Source organism: Haliaeetus albicilla, unplaced genomic scaffold (assembly GCF_947461875.1).
Source record: "Haliaeetus albicilla unplaced genomic scaffold, bHalAlb1.1 scaffold_89, whole genome shotgun sequence".
In the NCBI taxonomy this organism is placed as follows: Eukaryota; Metazoa; Chordata; class Aves; order Accipitriformes; family Accipitridae; genus Haliaeetus; species Haliaeetus albicilla.
Genome location: NW_027212534.1, coordinates 246,272 through 268,855, shown reverse-complemented (window position 1 = coordinate 268,855; position 22,584 = coordinate 246,272). Strand labels below are relative to the sequence as shown.

The 22,584-nt window shown below is 46.4% G+C and overlaps 1 long non-coding RNA gene across 3 annotated transcripts; it reads left to right on the top strand.

Annotated features, from left to right (window-relative positions):
* The first annotated feature begins 9,005 nt into the window (after positions 1–9,005).
* LOC138684296 (uncharacterized) lies at positions 9,006–14,705 on the top strand. Of its 3 annotated transcripts, none has more exons than XR_011323623.1 (3): positions 9,006–9,197; positions 9,278–9,356; positions 14,478–14,705. It is a non-coding gene; the product is annotated as an uncharacterized lncRNA (long non-coding RNA). The 3 variants fall into 3 exon arrangements; XR_011323622.1 differs by lacking the exon at positions 14,478–14,705 and adding an exon at positions 11,335–11,604; XR_011323621.1 differs by lacking the exon at positions 14,478–14,705 and adding an exon at positions 9,450–9,554.
* Positions 14,706–22,584: the final 7,879 nt, after the last annotated feature.

The window sequence follows — 22,584 nt, the reverse complement described above, 5'->3', positions numbered from 1 at the left end:
GTGTAGGGCAATACCAGCCCCAGCCCCTCCATTGCGTGCACGCCAGATACACCACATAAGGCAAAGCCAGAAATAAAACGCAGAGAGCACCAAGCTGCTATCGAGCCATAACAGAGACACCATCTGTTCTGCTTTTGGCTGGGATGGAGTTAATTTTCTTCCTAGCAGCACATATGGTGCTGAGTTTTGGATGTGTGACCAAACCAGGTGTTGGTAGCACACCCATGTTTTAGCTGTTGCTGATGGCTGCTTGCATGGCCCCAAGACCTACTCTGTTCCCATGCTGCCCTGCCAGCGAGTAAGCTTGGGTGAAAAGCTGGACATGAGCTGGCAATGTGCACTTGCAGCCCGGTGAGTGCAGGTGGGTGGGGGGCAGGGGTGTCAGTGAGGGGATGTCGGGGTCTGTGAGGGGTTTGGGGGGGGGATTTGCGAGGGGTTCGGGTGGTCCGCGACTGGATTTGTCGAGGGGATGTTGGGGTCCGTGAGGTGTTTAGCGGGGTCTGCGAGGGGATTTGAAGGGTTTGGGGGGTCTGTGAGTGGATATGTGAGGTGGTGAGTGGATTTGTGAGGAGATGTTTGGGTCTCTGAGGGGTTTGGCGGGGTCTCTGAGGGGCTTGGGGGAGTCTGTGAGGGGATTTGTGAGGGGATGTCGGGGTCTGCGAGGGGTTTTGGGGGGGATTTGTGAGGGGCTTGGGCGGTCCGCGAGTCGATTTGTGAGGGGATGTTGGCATCTCTGAGGGGTTTGGGGGGGTCTGTGAGGGGATGGAGGGGTTGTGAGGGGATTTGTGCGGTGTTGAGGGGATTTGTGAGGGGATGTTGGGGCCTCTGAAGGGTATGGGGGTGTCTGTGAGGGGATTTGAAGGGTTTGGGGGGTCTGTGAGGCAATGGGGGGTCTGTGAGTGTATTTGTGAAGAGATGTTGGGGTCTCTGAGAGGTTTGGCGGGGTCTGTGAGGGGATTTGAGGGGTTTGGGGGTGTTGTGCGGTCTGCGAGTGGATTTGTGAGGGGATGTTGGGGTCTCTGACGGGTTTGGCAGGGTCTGTGAGGGGATGGGGGGGTCTGTGAGGGGATTTGTGAGGTGGTGAGGGGATTTGTGAGGAGATGTTGGGGTCCCTGAGGGGTTTGTGGGGATCCGTGAGGGGATTTGAGGGGTTTGGGGGTGTCTGTGAGGGGATGGGGGGAATTTGTGAGCAGTTTGGGCGGTCTGTGAGTGGATTTGTGAGGGGATGTTGGGGTCTGTGAAGTGTCTGGGGGGATCCGTGAGGGTATTTGAGGGTTTTGGGGGGGCCTGTGAGGGGTTTGGGGTGTCTGTGAGTGTATTTGTGAGGAGATGTTGGGGTCTCTTGAGGGGTTTGGGAGGATCCGTGAGGAGATTTGATGGGTTTGGGGTCTGTGAGGGGACGGGGGGATTTTTGAGGGGTTTGGGCTCTCGTTGTTGCAAATATTTTGATAAAGAAATTAAAATCTAATTCTATAAAAGAGTTTGGTTTGATTATGAAGTAGAAAATTGTGAAGCATAGGTATGGGAGTGTTAAGTTTGAAATGTAGTCATAGCAACTTAGGAACTTTAGAAAATGTACTATGTGTAACTGTAAGAATTCAAGTATTGTCTGAAATCAGTTAACCACAGAAACTTTGACAAAGATTTGTTGGTTTGTAGTGTTGTGTTTTAGGAAACTAAGGAAACCATTATGGACACCAGTTTGCTGCTTGGAAACCCCTTACCCTTCCCACCTTGATCTAATTATCGAGGATTCCAATCAGTAGAGTTAAGTGAGATTAACCAATGATTGTCTTAACATAAGAATATTAATAAGATGGTGTGACTGAAGGACCAATTGTTAGAAAGGTTAAATTTAAGAATAGACATAGTATGCATTTTTATGTAAACTAATATAGATGATGGTGAGAATCGTACTGCGCAGAATCACCTAAGAGAGGTCAAGAAGCGGACAAGTGAGGAAGACTATGGAAGACCACCAGAGGGCTTCTGAAGACCACCAGAGACCTTCACTGCGCCTGCGTAAAGGACATTTACATATGCTAATAACTTCCCAGAAATCTAATGAATATGTATGAATAAGTTCAATATAAGGTGTATGATTTGGGTGTTCAGGTGTGCGTGGTTCGTGAGAGGACTCACCCGCGCACCCGGCCGTGAATAAAGAAGTGTCTGCTTATCTACACTAAATTGGTGTTCTTTATTCCGAGTTTTTCGGCAACACCGTCACGCAGCTCCTCCAGCCCAGGGCTGTGGCTGGCAGCACGACAGACCCGCCTTTTGGGAAAGATTTGCCGACCCGGAGCAAACGCAGGGCAGCTCCTCTCCCTTCCTCCCTCCCCGAGCAGGCGCAGACCCCACGGCAGCACTGAGGGACGGAAGAGCTGCGCGCACACCTCGCAAGCGCTGCTGAGGGAACAGCTCCGGAGCAAAGGGCCCTTCCCGAAGGCCGCGCGCTGCCGAGGGAACAGCTCCAGACCGAAGGGCCCTTCCCAAAGGCTGTCTCTCCGCAGCCCCACTGCCCCGGCTGGCTGAGGAGCAGCTGCGGAGGGGTGGGCGGGCTCTGCGAGGAGAGGCAGCCCCTGCCAGGCCAGCAACAGCTGTGCCATTGGCCATGGCTGAGCCAATCAGCGGCGGCAGAGGTGGCTTGTCAGTCACAGCCGGCCTGGGGCAGGGCCGGAGGGGGCAGAGCCCGAGCAGCCTGAGGAGAAATGGGGGAGAGAATGGCTGGGGGCAGGCGGGGCGAGGGGGGTCCAGGGAAAGGGCCAGGGGAGCTGCAGGAGCAGCAGCAGGTATCTCCCAGGGCGGAGGGGCCTGGGGGGAGACCTCAGTGATCACCCACGGGCCCTGCCGTGGCCCAGTTGAGTGCTCAGCCCCAGGGACGGCCCCACGACCCCACGACCAGGGTCAGAGCGGTTCCTGCTGCTGCCCCGAGGGTCGCCAGCCCGAGCCCTGAGAGCTGGAGGTCGGTGTTTCATGTCCGCGGGCCAGGGGAAGGCAGGGCGGCCTCCTCTCCAGCCGGCAGCTCCATGCGTTGGAGCAAGCGTGCTCTGGTGGGGACACAGCAGGTGCCCTTGCTGTCCCCAGGCCTCCCCGTGGGTCTGATGGCCCCGAGGTCTGATGCATGCCTTTCACCCCATGCAGGCTGTGCTGCGGGCTGTCGCGAGTCCAGATTCAGGATCCTGCCGGCTGCGCCAGTCTCTCGCCAAGGGGCGGAATGCACCTCGCTCAGGAGGAGAGAAGCATCAGTGTGTTTTATTGAGGCAAAATAATAATTTGACAGAGTTCAATAAATTTGGGGAATTTAACAAAGTTTGACAGTGGTTTCCTGTGGTTCAGTAAGTTGGACAGCAAGGTTCGCCTTATTAATTACTGCATGGAAGAAACGTACGAAGGAGAACTGAGTTAGAATCGAGCTGGAAGGATTCACACAGAGAGCAGAGACGCAAAAGGGTAAGGAAGACCCTCCTGTTGAGTCACGAGGTTCAGAGGGGACCCCCTTGCTTTCTAAACTCCTTATGGAGCCTAGGGGCGGCTCGGTCCAATCTTAGTCTCAGACTTGGACAACAGTTTATGTCTAATGGAATTATCTGTACAAAGTTTATAATAGTTAATATGAAGTTGCTACATGGATTAGTACTGTTTCCTTAGTATGAATTCAGCATGCTGTCAGTCACTTAGCAAAGATCTGCCATTGAGAACAGGTCTCTCTGCCTCAAGGAGCAACCTTGAGAGGCGTCCCAGCTCAAGGGGAGATCACTGCCGTGCAGCCATGCTGCCTGGCAGGGAGAGCTGAAAGAAGGCTCCCTTAGGCTGTCATATTTATGGGCTAAAGTGGCTGGCTCCTAGTCAAATCACATGCAGTGGGAAGGGTATGGATGAGACTCCTTGTGCCCACAACTTCCTTTGCTCCTTGATAAATGAGTCTTGGAAAAGCCACCCACTATTCCTGTGTTAATCGCATGATGAGTGTTCCAAGGTGATAGGCAGCGGTGCTCACTGGGTCACTCGGCTCCTTTGTGGGTTTTCAGAGAAGAGATTGAAACTAGAGGAGTTCTTGGCCCAGCTGTGGCTGAGGCCTTTACCTCCTTTGGAACCTGTACCAAACTACGGCTAGTTTGGTTATGGGGTCGAGTGTACCCGTCACACCGGCTCTTGGGAAATGAGGGTACACGTGACCCTGTGCGAGGTCAAGCTAGAACATGCTTTGCAGTTTGTGTATTTACTGCCATGAATTTTCTGCTCTTCCTGGCTGTCTTCTGTGGTTTTCAGCCTGCTCTCGCCTCCACAGAAAGAAATGCTGTGTGTATGAAAGAGGCCATTATGAATCTTCCCTTAGGAGGGTTTTTTTTTGCGCTCTGCTCCTGAATTACTATCTGTATTATATCTGCGAATGTTCAAAATATCTTTCTGATTCCCTGGTTAAAGTATTCTGACCCTACTCCAGCTACATGTTACTATGCACAACTCCCACCAACCATCATTTTTTATTTCAAGCTGTTTTTCATGAAATAACACACATTGCATCCAGAATCCTGTGTTGCTGTTCCATGGTTTTCTTTACAGTTTTCCAGCTGTATTCCTCCTCCCCATGATAAACAGTGTTGCCAGTATTTCTTTTGCTCTTAGAATACACATGGTAAGGGTGGTTGCTGGATGTCTCATCCTTTTTAAGGCCAGGAAGACATGTTCTGAGAAGGCCTTTTCCTAGTCCCAGGTATTCAGGGACTCAAGACATGCCTATCCCCGTCAGCTCTGTGGAGGATTTAAGAGAGATTGTGCACCTGAAGGTTAAACCGTGCTTCTGTATCGGAAGCTGAATTTCAGCAAGCAAAAGCAACTTCCCCAACTCTTAAGTTGTGTGCCCTTTTAATGCTGCAAAATGTAACTAACGATCCTTGCATACATCTTTCTCAATTAAGCATACAGTGGATGTCTCCTCCTTCAACTAGCCTGGAGCTTAAAAATCAGCTTAAAAATACTGGATGGTGTAATTTTTGCTACACATGGCTCAGTCCACTTGGCAGAAAATTGGATTAGTTACACAGGTCTTCATGGAAGGCTCAAAGAGAGCCTAAGGTTTTGAGTGCCCTAGGATGCTCTTTTCAGGTAGGTTAACAGGCACATATAAAGCCTGTAATGGCGTAAGGACTCCCCAGAACGTCTTCAGTACAGCTGTATTTTACGTAAGCTGCTGTTTTCATGCAACCTCAGCTAGCGCTGTGCTGCTCTTTACAGGATGGGGTGAGTGGTGTTGTCTTTGGCTGTGTGGGCTTAAATGTGTTTCTAATGTGCGTGTCAAATAATTACCTGTGAAACAGACTGCCAATCTGGCTGAAGCCAGTGCTTCCGAGAAGATGAACTAAAAGCTTTGATGGTACAGTCCTGCCATGAATATGATCTGGTCAAGTGTTGATCATGTCCAATCTATTCATTGAAGATTATGGGAAAATTGCAGAGATGTGTGTTTTAACAAGAGAGACACGTGCCCACCTTTTTCTCTTTTCCCCCTCAAACTTTTCAGTTACATGAAGAAACCCTTGGGTCCGCCTCCACCATCATATACTTGCTTTTGTTGCGGAAGACCTGGCCACTACATAAAGAACTGCTCGAAAAATGGGGTATGATTGTGGGGGACTTCTGGTGTTACTCTAGTTTTTAATGGTTATAACTTCACAGTTACGTAACAAATCCATGACCACTCATGTTAAGAATTGTTTCTCTTGGGGTGAAAGGCAGAGGTTATATGGCAATGTTGCAAAGCCCTTCCAAATTCAAAGGGAAGTTGGAATTATAAAGGTGGAATTTTCTTTCTAGGTTGTAGACATTAAGTATGTCCATAGATCTTTATGAATTTTCATGCATATTTTTATATACTTCAGTATTACTGGAATTTTTTCTGTTTTCCACTCTTTTTAATGACAGTTCACAGTTTTTATTATTTTGTATCAAACCAAGACATTTCTCTTGACCCCATCTATTGCATATTTGCGTGTTTTAATTACACTAAGTCCCTGCTTGAGTATTGATGCCATTTCACGTTAGTCACTGAAGGTATACGCGTGAGGGATGAATTCAACCTTCACCTATAGACGGTGAGTGTAGGTTTCTCCAGTGACTGATTCAGAGCACAAGATTAAGCTCTCGCTCTGAATTGTGCTTTGAAGGAGGAGCAGCGGGTTTGTGTCTCTTCTCTGAGTGGATGGTGAGCTAAGGGATATGTCAGCCTTAAGGAACCTGAAGTTAAGCCAAAGAATGTCGCTCGAGTTCAAACCCCTGCTCAAGCCTTTGGAACATCCTGGCTATATTTATGTAGGAGAAGCAGTATTTCAGTTGAGCAACCTTTATGCTAGGTAAAAGGAGAGGATTAAAGGCTTTTGCTGCTTAAAATCATCAGGGAAATGTCATTTTAAGTGTGGGTCTTGAGGTACGTCTGCCTCTCTTTTCTTGAACAGGACAAAAAATTTGAGTCTGTTCCCAGAGTTAACAAGAGCACAGGAATTCCACAGAGTTTCATGACAAAGGTGAAGGATCCCAATACGAAGGGTGCTATGCTGACAAGATCTGGGAAATATGCAACACCACCTATTAATGCATAGGTATGGAACTAAGTGGACTGACCAAAAAGTGAAGGAGAGAAAGCATGTATCAAAATCTGAGTGGCAATGCAACCCAGTTGGCCAGCATCTGTCATTCCAAGGGAGGAAGCACTGTCATTGTACCTTAACCTGAAAATCTGTGGTACTTTCTAATATTAAAAGAGGGTGGTCCTACTGCTCATGCCCCTGGAAGTTGGCTAAACTTGCGGTATGCTAAGAATCTGCGTTTCTGCAAAACACTTCAGAAGTGTTTACAGTGGAGTCGTTCTCCTTGAAAGCTCATTTTGCTTCTGTTTTCTGTTTCAAAGGCTTCTTGCCAAATTTAGCAGGTAGCTGTTGGCCTGAGATTTCCTCCCCCTATGACTTCCATTAAATCCCATGTGTGAAACAGACTGACGTTTTCCTGTTGCTATAAACTGAGAAAATACTACCGTGTGCTGACAAGAGTGGCTGTTTTAAAATGCACTTGGTAGCACTTTTGGTTTTCCATCATGGATCTCCTTTTGTAGAAGCTGTAACATAGACGTTTTCCTTTTAGAAAAGGTAATTACTTGGAGACTAGCTTTATCCTGAGCCTGCAATTTACATTTATCCTCTGGCAAAGGAGAGTGGGATTCATTTTGCCTGATTTCTAGCTGTTAAAAAAATATTTTCCTAGCCTGAGCTTCTTTCTTAGTTGATCCAATGAATGGGAGAGTTCTGCAGAAAGAAAAGTGTCGGCGCCCCCCCCCCCCCCCTAGTGTTGTGGCTGTAGAAAAGTAGTTTAAACTAAGCACAAGTGTTTTAGGAGGCTAATGTGGAGTGAGAAGAATTCCATTTCTTCTCTTCCTTTGGTAAAATCCAAAGCTCGGAAAAGTTTTCCTTTACCCATCTTTAACTTGTTTCTTTTTCCTTCCCCACCCTTCCTCCAGGGAAGCTTCTGCTAGGGAAAAGAAGGAAAAGCCTCCCTTTTTACCAGAGGAGGCATCCTCCTCCTCCTCCGATGATCCTGTTCCAGACGAGTTGTTATGCCTCATTTGTAAGGATCTAATGACTGATGCAGCTGTTATTCCCTGCTGTGGAAACAGTTATTGTGATGAATGTAAATGTTACTCCCATATTTGTTGATTCAAAACATCACATCTGATCTTCTGAAAGCAGAAAGAGGAGATAACGAAATAACTTTGTTACCAGTTCTATTTAATATTTAATACGAATTGAATACGAAAGCGCTCTTCTCGTATAAAGGGCAAAAGAAAGCCAGGAAGCTTTTCCCCCTTTTTTACATGTCTAGTTAGATCTTCTTTACATGCAGAAGGACGAGTATGAGAAGAGTGGCTAACTGTGCAGGTGATTACAGTGTTAGATATTAAATGCGTTTAGTTTGTCCACAGCCCTTTCTCTCATAGAAAATTATGTAGCCAACTCTGGGGACTTTTGGTGGTCTGCAGGAAGTGGATAGTTAGGCATTTAATCCACATTCTTCTCCACGGGAGAGTTGGTTAAAACCTTCAGAACTCGAACCTACTAATGTTTTTTTGAGACGTGTTTTATTCATTAACCTTGAGGTTGGGGACTTCTCACTGTACTAGATGGTGGGAAAGAGACTAGTTGAAACATCAAGACACAGCCTATGCTCCATCTTCAGATGTCACACTAGTGAAATATCAAAACTGTATAGTTATTTGCTGCATACTAGAAATTTTTTACACTGTTGAACATTTCTAGCTTCATGCTCTCAATTCAAGACCATATTCACCCATTAATCATATGTGTGCTTTTATAATTGATGAGAACCCCCAAAACTTCCTTAGTTGGGCTAAATACTATTTTGATTATTCTAATTATACAGAGGTATTAGAACAGCATTGCTGGAATCTGAGGAACATACGTGCCCAGCATGGCATCAGACGGATGTTTCGCCTGATGCTTTAATTGCCAACAAGTGCCTACGCGAGGGAACGGGATGACATTTACATAAAGTGCTTGTAAGAAAAGGCTATTTGTAGAAAGCTGAAAGGGAAGAAGATACTAGTTTACATCTCCTTAAGCAAGGCGTAATTGAATAAGGCTAAATTTACTTTTCAAATACATTATCTGTTGTTGTCACAGAAGCTTACAACTCTTTAGAGACAACCTGGCAAATTCAGGTCACGCTTTTGTTTAACATGTTTGCCTCGCTTTCAAATTCGGCGTTAACACTGAAGTACATTACATACAGTTACTCTGAGTTACCAGTCATTAGTATGAGTGTTTCATGTGATGTGCATGATGTGCATGACATATATCTGTCTGTTGGTTTCTTTTAGGACTGATAGCATTTACAGGAATACACAAGTAATTTTCCTCTGTGAAGGCTTTTGTTTGTAGATCTGCTGAAGTTTCATCTTACCGTTTTTGTAAATGTTTTTCTGCCTCTAGGCTGTGAACAATTTAAGAAATGGAACTGGCTACACAAAAAGGCTGCGTCAGCAGATTTGGCAGCAACAGCAGCAGCAGCCGCTACTGCCACCGCCTCCACCACCACTCATGAGTGTTACACCTCCTGCTGCTCTGGTGACTGCCGCTGAACCTTCTACATCTTCCTCTCTGTCAACCAGCAGTTCGTTGGAAGAGAAGGTAAGCTTTATTTCAACATATGCAGCGATTCTTATATTTCAGTACAGCTTATTTTCCAACTGTCTGTGTTTATTCACAAGGGCTATCAGGTTCCTGTGCGAAGACAGCCAGTATTAGCAAGTCATCTGGGCCCCCAAGGACAATCAATACCCACCACTGGTAAGAACCTTTAACTTTAGAATGTCTTTTAAAAAATTCTCTTCAGATAAACTGAATGGGATTTTTTGCTATTTCCTCCCTCCACTTCAAAAGGTCATCCAGCGAGAGCCAGTACACTTTGCTCAGCAGGTGCCAGACCAGGCTGGGAACTGCAAGTATTCTACAGAAATTCAATGTATTACTACTTGTAAGCTGTTAAACGAGGCCATAGCGCTTAACTTCTGCAACAGCCGATTTATAATGAAGTAAGTATGGACAGAGAGTTGTGGAGAATACAAGTGGTCCTTAATTTTTAAGTGGCCTAATTTGAATTGGCTTTAACAAAGGGGATCTGTGCTCGCAGTAAAATTGTTTAAAATAAAACTCCAGTACCTGATCGAAAAGAGGACTCTGAAAAGGGAACTTTTTTGGAGGAAACCATAATTCCATATCAGAATTAAATACAATTCAAGGCTCAGGTGGAAAGCCACCCTTTTGATTTCTGGCTGAACAGGGCTGTAGAAATTGATTTCCCAATAGAAGTCAGCCTCCAACATTCTTTTTCTGACAACTTAGTTGACACTGATTGAGCAAATTCTTGGTAAAGTCAACACTGTTATCTTATGACAATTTTGAGTTTCTTCAGTTTAGTCAGGCCAAATAGCCAAGCTGCTTTCTCTTAGCTGGGGAGGGAGGAGTCTGTTTTACCTATTATTGCAGTGTCAGGTCAGTCCTTCCTTTTGGTATGTATGTGTTAGAGATAGATTGTAAGGGTGCACTGTGTTTATAAAATCTTAAAGATAAATCAGAACAAAACCCCGGATCCATCCCACAGATTGTCTAAAATCTCCAATTCAGGAAGCAAGAAAATAACAGTTCAGGGACAAGAGCAGGCCAAATACATCATTGTGAGGCAACAGCATAGGAAGCGTACATGGAAGAAGATAAAAGAAGTTTGAGGGAAAATGAGTTGTTATCTGTGCCGTACGGGCTGCCGGCGCCTGCGGCTTGTCACTGCTCTCGGGCTACCGACCCAGCTTCAAGGTGGAAAAAAAGTGGCTTTCTCTGAATGCTGGTGTCAGGAACAAGGTGCTTTAACTTGCCAGCAGGTGCCTGCAGGCTTTTATTAGCATGAGTTTGTGTGGTAGGAATGGAAGGTGTAGCTGGTGTTACTTCAGTGAAGGTCATGGGGTTTGGGGGTTTTCTTGCCTGGTTGGATTTGATTGGTTGGTTTGTTTGGTTTGGTTTGGTTTGTGCTATCAATTTGGGGGGTTCAGGAGCTGATTTCCATCCATTCCTCCTCCCAAGTGGTGAGGCTAGAAAAGGCTGGAGTGATAAATTTCTACCCGGCTGGAGGCAAGCCCACGTGAGTCGGAGAGACGTATTCACAGTGAAAGGCTCATACATCACCCTGATGGTTGAAGGCAACTCCCTGAACTGTAGTAGTGTGAACTTATCTGTTGTCTCTCTGAGTATGCAGGAGAAATGGCTTGCAGCTTTATGAAGCTATAAACAAGTGACAAAACTTGGAACAAATCAGTTTAACTTCTCGTATAAAATTAGGATTTCTCGGAACAGAAGTAGGTTGGAGCTGTTCACTGTGGTGGACAAATCATAGCAAGAGCTGTCAAAATATTAAACTGCCAGAGACTTCTCATTTCAACAGAAGGCTGATGGATGAATAGGTAGTATGCCATGTGTGCTACTTTCTCTCTTAAGTTCTCTTCTTTGTATATGCCTGGCAGTCTGGTACAGTTGAGAGAGAGAAGTAAGATTTTTTATTTTTTATTTTTTTTTATTCCAAAAGGGGAACACATTCTATTGGGCATAAGTCACTCTTAGTAAAGCTTTCCAAGTGCCATTTTAAGTTGTGAGATCAGATTTTCAGTAATACATGCAGGCAACTGAAAAGTATCGACTCTTGACTAAAAGAGTTTGCTCTTAATAATATCTGCTACATCTAATTGATATTGTCCTTTATGTCAATCTCTAATTACAGCCTCCGTAGGAAGAACGGGGCAATGAAAGGCAGATGGTGGCCTTCTGTACACTGGAAAGATCTTGGATGCTAGCAAAGTCTAAAACCCATTCTTGTGTTGTGCAAACTCTCTGAATTGCAAGTTGTACGCTGCAAGTAATACGTAAAGCGTGTAGGAAGTTGCTGCTGTAGGTGTCCTAATTTAGATGTAGTGCACATCAATTAAACATAGGCTTTCCTTCTGTATTTGTTATGGAAATGATAGCATAAGAAGGAAAATATTCCTTATGACTATTTTGACTTAGGAAGTGGAAGTTGACAATGCCTAGAAACAAGGCAAGGCAAATTAGGTCAAGGCCTAGCTACCCTTGTAAGTAAACAGCTGTTCTGACTGGGGAGACTAGTTGATAGGACTACAGTCCTAATACCCCCCCGCTCCATGTTTTTGGAAAACGCATAGAAACAAGTTTGAAAAATGAGCTCATAGGTAAGGGAGGCGGGGGAACCCCCTAGATGACTAAAAGCCATGTCTGTAGTTGGATAAAGCTACTCTGAGAGAGAGAAATCCATCTTCCCTCAGTGGAAGAGTAAAGGCAACAATTAGAAGGAAGGAGCTGCAATAAGCTACCCTTTTTAAAATCAAGTGTTGAAGCTGTCCTTTGAGCACTTCCTCATCCCATTCTGGCCAAAGTGGGTCAGATGCCTTAAATAGTTGTAAGCGTCTCTCGACTAACCCAGCTGATATTTGAAGTTGTCCGTATATGAAGTAGGAAAATGTCCGGTTTGAATAATGGCATCATTAATGCCTTTAGCCTTTGGGTCTGGATATGGGCTTTTTGACAAGCATGATGAGTTGTAGAGACCTTTCCCATGTGTCTCCCCCTTTTGCTACTAGTGTTTCTGTAGAGACCCTTGATCCATTAAGTACAGTCCTCACCTCCTGTCCACTCCTTTCTCTCCCCTGGTTTCAGCTGGTAATGCAAAGTAGGGGTTTCTTTCTCCCTTTTTCCCTTTCTAAAGCAAGGGTTCTGTGGTGTTAAAAAAAAAAGCTCACACTGCTTTTAATTTAATGTTGTGCTGCCATGTCAGTCCTGTGCTGCTTCTGATTGCAAGGAAGTCTAAGCAGACGGGGCAAGTGGAGGGTTGGAGGTGAAAATGATGCCTTGCTGTGCCTGGAGTTCCAGGGGCAGTAACTTTGTGGGCCTCCAAACCCAGGTGCCTGGTGTCCTGCTCAGCCTAACTGGGCAGTGAGCTAGCTCAAGCAGATTTGAGCACCTTCTACAAACAGAGCTTAACTTGTGCTGCTCTGCGTGCTGACATACAGCCCTTGGATTTAGATTAAAACAGATGTATGTTGTCATGGTTTAACCCCAGCCAGCAACTAAGCACCACGCAGCCACTCACTCGCTCCCCCCCCACCCAGTGGGATGGGGGAGAAAATCGGGAAAAAGAAGCAAAACCTGCGGGTTGAGATAAGAACGGTTTAATAGAACAGAAAAAAAGAAACTAATAATGATAACGGTAACACTAATAAAATGACAACAGCAATAATGAAAGGATTGGAATGTACAAATGATGCGCAGTGCAATTGCTCACCACCCACCCACCAACACCCAGCTAGTCCCCAAGCGGCGATTCCCTGCCCCCACTTCCCAGTTCCTATACTAGATGGGACGTCACATGGTATGGAATACCCCGTTGGCCACTTTGGGTCAGGTGCCCTGGTTGTGTCCTGTGCCAACTTCTTGTGCCCCTCCAGCTTTCTCACTGGCTGGGCATGAGAAGCTGAAAAAACCTTGACATTAGTCTAAACACTACTTAGCAACAACTGAAAACATCAGTGTGTTATCAACATTCTTCACATACTGAACTCAAAACATAGCACTGTACCAGCTACTGGGAAGACAGTTAACTCTGTCCCAGCTGAAACTAGGACACTACGGACTTCACCAGCCATTGTCATGGACTCTGAGCCTGTACTGTAGTGAAAGCAAAGCAAGTATTAAAAAAAAAAAAAAGCAAAAAAAAAAAAGCGTGCTTTTCCAAAATATTTACAAGATTGGAAACAACAGATGGCTGTGGGCAGGTGGGAATACAGAGAAATGGGCAGCGTGCATCTGGATTTAGGATTTGTTCCGGGATTTGGGCAATGCTACCAGGCCTAAGGATTTGGGTTTGGGGGGTGCCACTGGGTTGAAAGCTGTTGAAAGCAGCATCTGCTCCAGTGGAAGCAAACCCTGTCCCTCCAGCAGTGCCAGCAGTGCATCTTGTAAGGTGCTGCACACCAGTGTGGTCATGCTGCACTCTCTGGATGGTTGTTTCAGCAGCTTGGGTCCCCGGCTGGCCACCCTTGAGAAGAGCTGGGGTGCCACCCTCAGGTGTTGTTAACTCACCCGGTTTGAGGTGAAATCATGTCTCTTACATTTAGAATACTTTAGGATAGTACAAACCGTGCTGTCTGCTCTGCCTTGGTAGTCATGATGTGTTTGTGTTTATAGTTGAATTGCCTTATTCCTTCTTTTGAATGTCTGATGCAGATCACTCAGGGCCATTGATCGAGGCTGATTTTTGAATTGTGCCTGCTGTTTTGCTTGGCAGTGCTGCAGGAGGGAAGCCAGGCAGCGCTGTTCCGCTACTGCTTGCAGGGGTAGCCGTGGAGGAAAGAGGCTTTAGGAAATCCCTTCCCAGGTCCAGCTGAAGCTCAAGAGGTTTTCTGCCAGTGGAGTTGCTGTGGCACTTGCATCACTTTGCAAGGTCTCTAACTTTCCTTGGGATCACCTTAGCTTCTGCTCTGTAGGAGGTTGCTGGCAAGCACTGAATTCGCACAGCCTGTGCTCCTGTTGAATCGTCTTGTTGCTTTTTGTCACAAAGCAGTTTGTCAGAAAACGTCTAGTGAACGAGGCTTGTGGTGATAGTTCGCTTATCTGGATGTTCAGAAACAGGAGAGAGGTGTAAGTTAACGTTTTTAAGCTGGATGGAAACAGCTGCTTGAATTTATTAAATGTCTTGGCACACGTCAGAGTAGCTCTGATAGAAGCAGAATCAGAATCAGAAGCTGATTTGGAAACGTGTAAGTGGAAGGGTGTTTTCCAGTAAGGTGGTTGGTTTGTTGGGGTTTTTTTTTTTCTGTTGTGGAGTCTTCAGTATTTTATTTTCTCCCACAGTACTCCTAAGCTGCAGAACCAGCCTCAAAGCCACTATGGAATGACTTCTCCAATTAGCTTGGCTCCTCCTAAGGATGTAGATTGCATTCATAGTCAGAAGTTGGTCGAAGCAATGAAAGCATGTGGGGTATTTGAAGACGAGGAAGAACTGAATCACAGGTATAACAAAGCTGTAAAATTTGTTACTCTTCTGGGTGTTTTTTAGGGCTAAGTTATACATGAGTTTTCTTTACAGGCTGGTGTGATGGTCTGATAAATTATAGTCAGTGTCTCAAACATTCGTTAAAGAACTTTGGTGGAGAAAACGGCCTCTGTAAAAATGCTGGAGTTTTGTGAACAGGACAATGTGGCCGGAGGAGAGGGCCCCACGGAGAGTGGGACTGCACTTCTCCGAAGCCACAATTCCTTATCTTAAGTGACCAGGAGAAGGAGCACGGCATATGCGCCTGGAGGAGGAGCCCCATTGAAGACGGGACTGTGCTTCTATCTTAAGCCGTCATGCCAGCAGGGAAAAAGAGGCAACTCCACAATGAACCCCCCCGCAAAGCTCACCGACCGATTCCAGAGAACCCCAGGAATGGGAACTGCGCATGTCGAGACCATCAACTAACACGCTATAGAAGAAGGGAGAAGGAATTCTCAGTGCGCGCCCTCCGGAACTGGATCTCTACGCTGGCTGGACCAACGCTGGACCCAGGACTGGTGAAACCCTTTTCCTCTCTCTGTCTCTCTCTCTCTTTCTTTCTTTCTCTCTTTCTCTCTCTCCCTCTTTTCCTTCTCTCTTTTCCACAGTCCCTACACCTCATCCTTTGAAACATAAACCGTTGACCAAGTCTGAGACTAGGAGTGGATCTAGCTGCCCCCGGGCTCCTCTTTGAGAAGGAGTCCAGAAAGCAAGGGGGTCTGCTCTGAACCTCGTGACTCAACGGGAGGGCTCTCCTTCTGATACATTTCATGTTCCATTTTCCATTTCTTTTTCTACACCTCCTTTGTCTTTTCAAACAGCGGCTTAATGACATGTTGCAAGGTTCCTATTGATAAGTTCACGTGTACTTGGGCAAGGTTAGCTAGGCTGAATAAATGTTGATTGTTGTTTGAACTCCCCTGGTGTCGTTTCACCTTAATTCTGACAAAGGAAATCCACGAACCTGAGTCGCTCCAACTTTGGGACGTGACATCTTAATTGGCACCACGGACAGGATTTCCCTTGTTGGAAGGGAGATTCTAACGGGATACCAGATCTCCACTCGGAGGACGGGCGGGGAGGATCTGGGAAGGATCTCCCAACAGTAAGTCAGGAGGGATCTGAGCAGTGGCAGGCATGGTGACCCGGGAAACATCTGTGTCTGGCTGTTCCCCTGTTTTGGAGAAGCTGACTGCCTATAAAGCCCACCCTTCCCCACAAGGAGTAGCCTGGGCACGAGACCAGTGGCATGACCCAAAAGCCATTGTAGGAGGAATTGAGAAGCTAGCAAAAGAAGGCAGGTTTGGCCTGGGAAAAGGGAAGGCTGTGGGGTGTGCAGTTTTAGGGGCCGCACTCGTAGCAGCCCAGGAAGACAGACAGGAAACAATGAGAGCAGAGCAGGCAGATAAGGAGAAGATTCAGTCCCTGCAGGATTTAGTTAAAGTCCTGCAAGAGCAGTAAACTTCTGAGCATAATACAATGCAGTGGCTTCATGCCGCCTTGTCTGATGCATTAGATCGGGAAAGAATTTTGTGAGCCGAGGCGGACGAACGATCCGACCTGGACTTAGACCTGGAATGTCTAGAGGTAGTTCAGGTGAAACAGCAAAAATCTTTATACCAAATCAAGAGTTAGAATGTACCAGAACAGATTTTTACCCTCAGGATGAGGGGATAGCAATGAGGCCATTAATTGAAACAGAAACCATAGACAATGGCCAAAGTGGTGGAGCACCACACGTGACCATTAAGACAATACCATATTCCGCCACTGAATTATCTAAAATTCAGGAAAAGTATACCCGACTAGCAAAGGAGACCGAAACAGAATATGTGTGGAGGGTGTCATTAACCGGTGGTGACCGGATTTTATTGTCAGAAGATGAAGCCCAAGGATATTGGGGGCCTGGAGTGTTCCTAACTACCGATGATCCTAGGGAACCGTGGTCTCTGACGCAGCGGGCAGCTTACTGGGCAGGGGGAATAGACCAAATAGAACGAGGAGAACCAACACAGTTAGACACCCCTTCTATAAATCAGTTAACCGAGAGCTTACAGAAAACTGCTTGTCTGCAGTTAATGCATGATAGGCGATTAGTGCCACAACAGCCCTCTCCGATGTTGTTAAATGCCAGTCCCGACAGAATGACGACTCTAATCCGAGGTTTACCAGATTCTTTGAAATTATATGCTGTCCAGCTGCAGGATAGACTATGCGATGCGATAGCACCTAGAGGAGGCAGGCGGAATGCAGGAGGGCCCTGACCTGGAGAGAAGTGGCACAGGAGTTGATTAACTATGGCCGGAGAATGGGTCTCGCAAGGGAAGAAAGCAGGGCTAAGCCTGCTATCCGCTGAACAGAAGGACCTGGCCGACCTCCCCCATCTAAGACTGTAAACACCAAAAAGCCGTATGGGGGTCAGCGGAACTCGTTGTGGACAGAAGGGATAGAAAAGGGAATTCCCCGGGATGTGATGGACGGCACGCCCACCTCTGCCCTAGAAAAGTTGGTCCTAGGGTGGAAAGACAAGAACAAGGAGCCTCCCCATACTGAGTTAGACGCTCGGAGCGATATGGGGGTGATTCCGCAGTTGCTGGCAACTCCCACTCCCCAAACACCTACTGCCCCAGAGGCAGGTATGACTGTCCGCAGGACAGGAAACTAGACACGCCGTCCCCAGTAAGTGAGCCAGGGACAGCCAGTGGGTTTATTCAAGGAGGCTCACTGAAAATAAGACAGGAGACCTGATGATTGCTTTTCCCCCTGGTCTCTTTAAGACCCCAGTAACTTTTCTAGTTGATATGGGTGCTCAAATGTCAGCACTCCGGGCAGATGTTGCTTACCGCAATGGAATAATTGCAGATAAGAAGCAGATACGGGTCACAGACGTTTTCGGAAGCTCCCAACCGCAGCCGACAGCTGAAGTTAAATGCTGGCTGCCAGGGGATTCATCCCCTGTTGAGGTTACTATGATACTAGGTCCTCTACCCACCAGTATTCTAGGACTTGACCTCTTAAAAGGCCAGCCGTGGGTAGACTCTAGGGGAAGAGAATGGAAATTCGGGTGTCCCGCAATCTCTATGAGGCTTTTGCAGTCGGCACCAACTCTCCCGCCTTCAAAAATAGTTCATGTCAAACCTTATGCTTTGCCTTTGGGAGCAAGGGAAGGGATCCCTTCAGTGATAACTGAGTTACGGGAACAGGGGATAGTTATTCCTACACACTCACCCTATAATTCCCCGTTATGGCCGGTCCGCAAGCCAAATGGGAAGTGGCGATTGACAATTGACTAGCGACGCTTGAACGCCAATACTGGCCCATTAACAGCTGCAGTTCCCCATATAGCAGAATTCATTGCAACCATACAAGAACAGGGTCACCAGATTTTAGCAACCGTTGATGTGAAAGACATGTTCTTTATGGTTCCCTTGCAAGAAGCAAATAGGGATGGCTTTGCCTTTACCTGGGAAGGTGTACAATATACATTTATGCGACTTCCCCAAGGCTGTTGCCACTCACCAACCATTGCTCAGTAGGCATTGGCCCAGGAACTAAATCAGATCACTCCTAAAGATGGCGTAAGAGTATATCAATATATTGATGATGCGCTAATCCGAGGACCAGACACCGCTGCAGTGGGGCAAACCCAGAGAGAAATCATTAGTCACTTAGAGAATTTAGGGCTCCAAATTCATGCCGAAAAGGTGCAACTCCCATCACCTGAAGTAAAATTTTTAGGTATCTGGTGGAAAGGGGGGGACTGTGTGTATACCTTCTGAAACCTTGTTCACCCTCAAACAAGTAAAAATGCCTGAAAATAAGAAAGAATTGCAGCATGCCCTAGGCTTGCTAGTGTTTTGGAGAAAACACATCCCCGACTTTTCTATCATAGCTCGCCATTTATATGATTTAACCCGTAAAAGAACTGCTTGGGACTGGACACCTGTCCATGAAGAGGCTCTGAAATTATTAATGTTTGAAGCAGGGATTTACCAGGCCCTAGGGCCGATGCATCCAACAGACCCACTCCACATAGAATGGGGTTTTGCAATGCATGGGTTATCTATGCATATGTGGCAGCGTGGACCTGAAGGTCCTACTCGTCCTATAGGGTTTTTCTCGCGTAGCTTTAAGGATGCTGAAAAACGGTATTCCGTTTGGGAGAAAGGACTCTTTGTGGTTAACTTAGCCTTACAGGAAGCTGAGAGAATTATATGACAGCAGCCCATCATCTTACAAGGACCCTTTAAGATCCTGAAACCAATATTGGCTGGAACTCCTCCCCCTGTAGGAGTAGCTCAATGAGAAACAGTAAGGAAGTGGTATGCCTAGTTAGACCACTACTGTCACACTAGACAGATAGAGGAGGGAACACCCAAAATGCTCCAAATACAGGATCCCCCTTCTGATCACCCAGATACAGAACCCCCTCCATTGTACATCAAAGTGGCTCCTCATTTTAAACCCCATTTAACAAACGTGTGGTTCACTGATGCTTCCGCAAAAAGGGAAGGAAAGACGTGGAAGTATCGAGCAGTAGCATTACGTATTGATTCAGGGGAGCATGTGGTAACTGAGGGAGAGGGTAGCGCCCAAGTAGGGGAGTGAGTTAGTTGCTGTGTGGAGCGTAGTCGGTAAGGAAGCTAGGACAACAGAACCAGTATACATTTATACTGACTCCTATGCAGCGTTTAAAGGATGCACTGAATGGTTACCGTTTTGGGAACAAAACCAATGGGAACACCTTCTGGAGTGGCTGCATGTGAAGCGTGGCCATTCAGGGAGTAAAGACCTGTACAAAGAGGCTATTAGTAGAGGATGGGCCGTTACACGAGACTTATGTAACACTGTTATTTCTGCATGCGGTCAATGTCGAGTTCGTTTGGAAAAATACAACCCTTTAAAAGAACAACCCCTAACATTTAAGGACAAACAAGGGTTTATGGCAAACGTGGCAAATTGACTATATTGGCCCCTTTTGGGTATCAGAGGGAAAACGATATGTGTTAGTGGGAGTAGAGGTAGTATCAGGACTAACACAAGCTGAAGCCGTATCCAGAGCAACAGGAGAAAATACAGTGAAAAGTCTTAAAGTATGGTTTAGCTGCTTACCCAAGCCTCAGCCAATTCAATCTGATAATGGGAGCCACTTCACTGCTGGAGTAGTGCAAGAATGGGCTAAGGGTGAGGAAATCCAGTGGGTTTTTCACACCCCTGACTACCCTCAAGATAATGGTGTTATGGAGAGAACGAACAGACTTCTAAAACGAGCCCTGAGGCCCCATGACGCAGGGTGGGTGTCACGAGTGCCGCAAGCAGTATACCAAATCAGTAGCCGGTGGGGGGCAAATGGCTGGCCCCGACTCCTGGTGTTCTGTCCCGTGCCCCCTTCTTTCGTTCCAGGGACGAAAGGCAGCAAAGACCCTGTACACTTGCTCCACTATGCTGGACAACCGGTATTAGGGGAATTGCCCACTGTGGGGCAAGTGCCCCTAACCCTAAAGACCCCCCCCTTAACCTTCATGCCTGGGTGGCCACAGATGCCCATGGGAAGGAGCATCGTATCAATACCTGATGGATTGTCCCATCCTTCTAAGTGGGCCTTCATGACCTGAATTAAAGTTGTTCCGATGTTAAATGGCTGATGGGAATATGTTTTTTTTCTGTATCCCACTAGCTGGCTTCTAACAAGCATATTGGTTAAGATGCACAATATAACCCCAACCCTCTGGTATAGCGCTAAGGCCATAGCTGCTTGGTTGCTTGCTTATGTCTGTTACTTTTGTATTTCTGACTAGCGATGCTGTGTTGACTTTTCAGGATTCCTGAGCTGGGGCGAGGACATAGGGAGCTTGGCAGCAGACCGCGTTGGAGTTCTTGCAGCAGCACCTGTGCCACGTAAGAGCACGAGGTCGCTTTTTTACCTGGTTAGGATGTGGTTCCTTCACCACAAAGTTCAGGCAACGTTCCTCTGATGCCACGCAGGAGCAAGAGGTCGCTGTAAACTTATTAGCCTTTTTACACACAATGAGCACATTCTGCTGATCTGCGGGTGCTTTAATCAGAGCAATTCCAGTCAAGAGAGCTTGAAGTTTAAGGCTAGTTGGTACGCATCTATAATAAGTAACACATCCTGCACGAGGTTGTTTTACAGAAGGTGCATGAGCGCCTTGGAGGGTGCATCTCAGCCTCTCGGATGGATCCCAACCACTAGCAGCAGTGCTTGACATGTCCTCCAATCCCGTCCCTCTAATCATTGTTTATCTTTGTATATATTTTGCAGGTTATCAGAAGCCCACGGCAGGACTTATGTTTTCAGTTGATGAGTGGGCCATTATCTGTATTGCTTGTTTGATTTTGTTTGTGGTATTTTTACGGTACAACAGGGAAAGATGGTTTGGAACTCCTTCCTCCTTGCCTTTCTTACCTTTGGTGCATCTGGACAAGGAGAAAGGACCTCCAGTTTAGCTTGGGAAGTGATACAGGGATTCATATGTGTCTGGAATAGAACAGATCAGGGGATCTGTATTCAGCTTCCTACTTCTGCCGAGCAGGGGATTAGATTCGGTTTGATACCCGTGAGGCTCAATATTGGAAAATATGAGCAATGGCATTATAGGGTTAGTAGATGCTCCATTTGAGTACCAATATCAAAGTGATTATACCTCCTCTGGCAGACGGTGGCGAGATGAAGCAGCCTTCTATGAGATCCCTCGGGACACGGGGTGGCCTGACTTAATAAACAAAACATGTAAGCGATGGAGATTGGAGGTCAGTCGCGAAATTGGTATTAATCATAGCCCGCCGTGTCCTCCAGGATTCAAGGAAGCCTATTCCAGATGATTCCCACCTTCTCCATCCTGGTGGAGAATAACAGGCTGCCCTTCCTATCACAATATATCTTGTAATCTAGTGCCCTTTTGGCCTGCTTCCCCAGAAATTACCCCTTTTGAATTACAATATAATGTGAGATGGGATTCGGCTTGGTGTGTTCACGTACCTGACACGAAGGGACAATATCTTTTAATGAGTAACGCCCACACTGCTTGGGGATGGTCAGTGAAACACATGTTAAAAACCCAACCTCTTCAGTTATTAAAGAAAGAATTTGCGGGCACACCCAACCCCAGTGATGCCCATTTGTTAAACTGTACCCACGTTATTGACTGTACCACAGGTGCTGGCAATCCCATTGAAACATGGATCAGTTTGGAAGTTAGAAGCCTAATTCGAGATATGGGCACCTGTTGGGGATATCCTAATTTTGGATACTGAAACCGAGATCGCCAATGTAATCATATCACCAATAATGTTAGTATCTGGCTAAAATGTGGAATTCCCATTAACCACTTCCCAAGACATACGGTGGGGGAGGATAATCAAATACCCCGGGGAGATGCAGCTACATGTCAAAACGCTTTGTCTGCTGCCCCTGAGGGGACCCTCTGGGGGTGCTCAGGTGGGAAAATGTACTCGCACTTGAATGTTATCAAACAGGCTGGATTGTGGTGTGGTTTGGGAATTCCTACTATGTGTCCCAGGCGAATCTTTGAATATACCACACCACCTATTCACAGGAAAAAACGAGAACTTGATGACCCAAGTAGCACCCAGAAGTGGATTCAAAGCATTTAAAACCCGATTATTATACCTGGGGACAGAAGGTATCGTTAGAGCTAGAAGCATTCTTTGCACCATCTGGATATATTGTTCCGCACCAACGGGCGCTAGAAAACCTAACTTGGCAAGTACACGTATTAAGTAATTAGACTCGATATGCCTTTGGGGAACTAAATCTGCTAGTGCAACAAGTATCAAAAATGACATTACAGAATCGTTTAGCCTTAGATATGTTATTGCTAAAAGAACGTGGTGAGACAAGGGGAGTCAAAAGAATCTCAGTAGACATAATAAAGGGGGTGA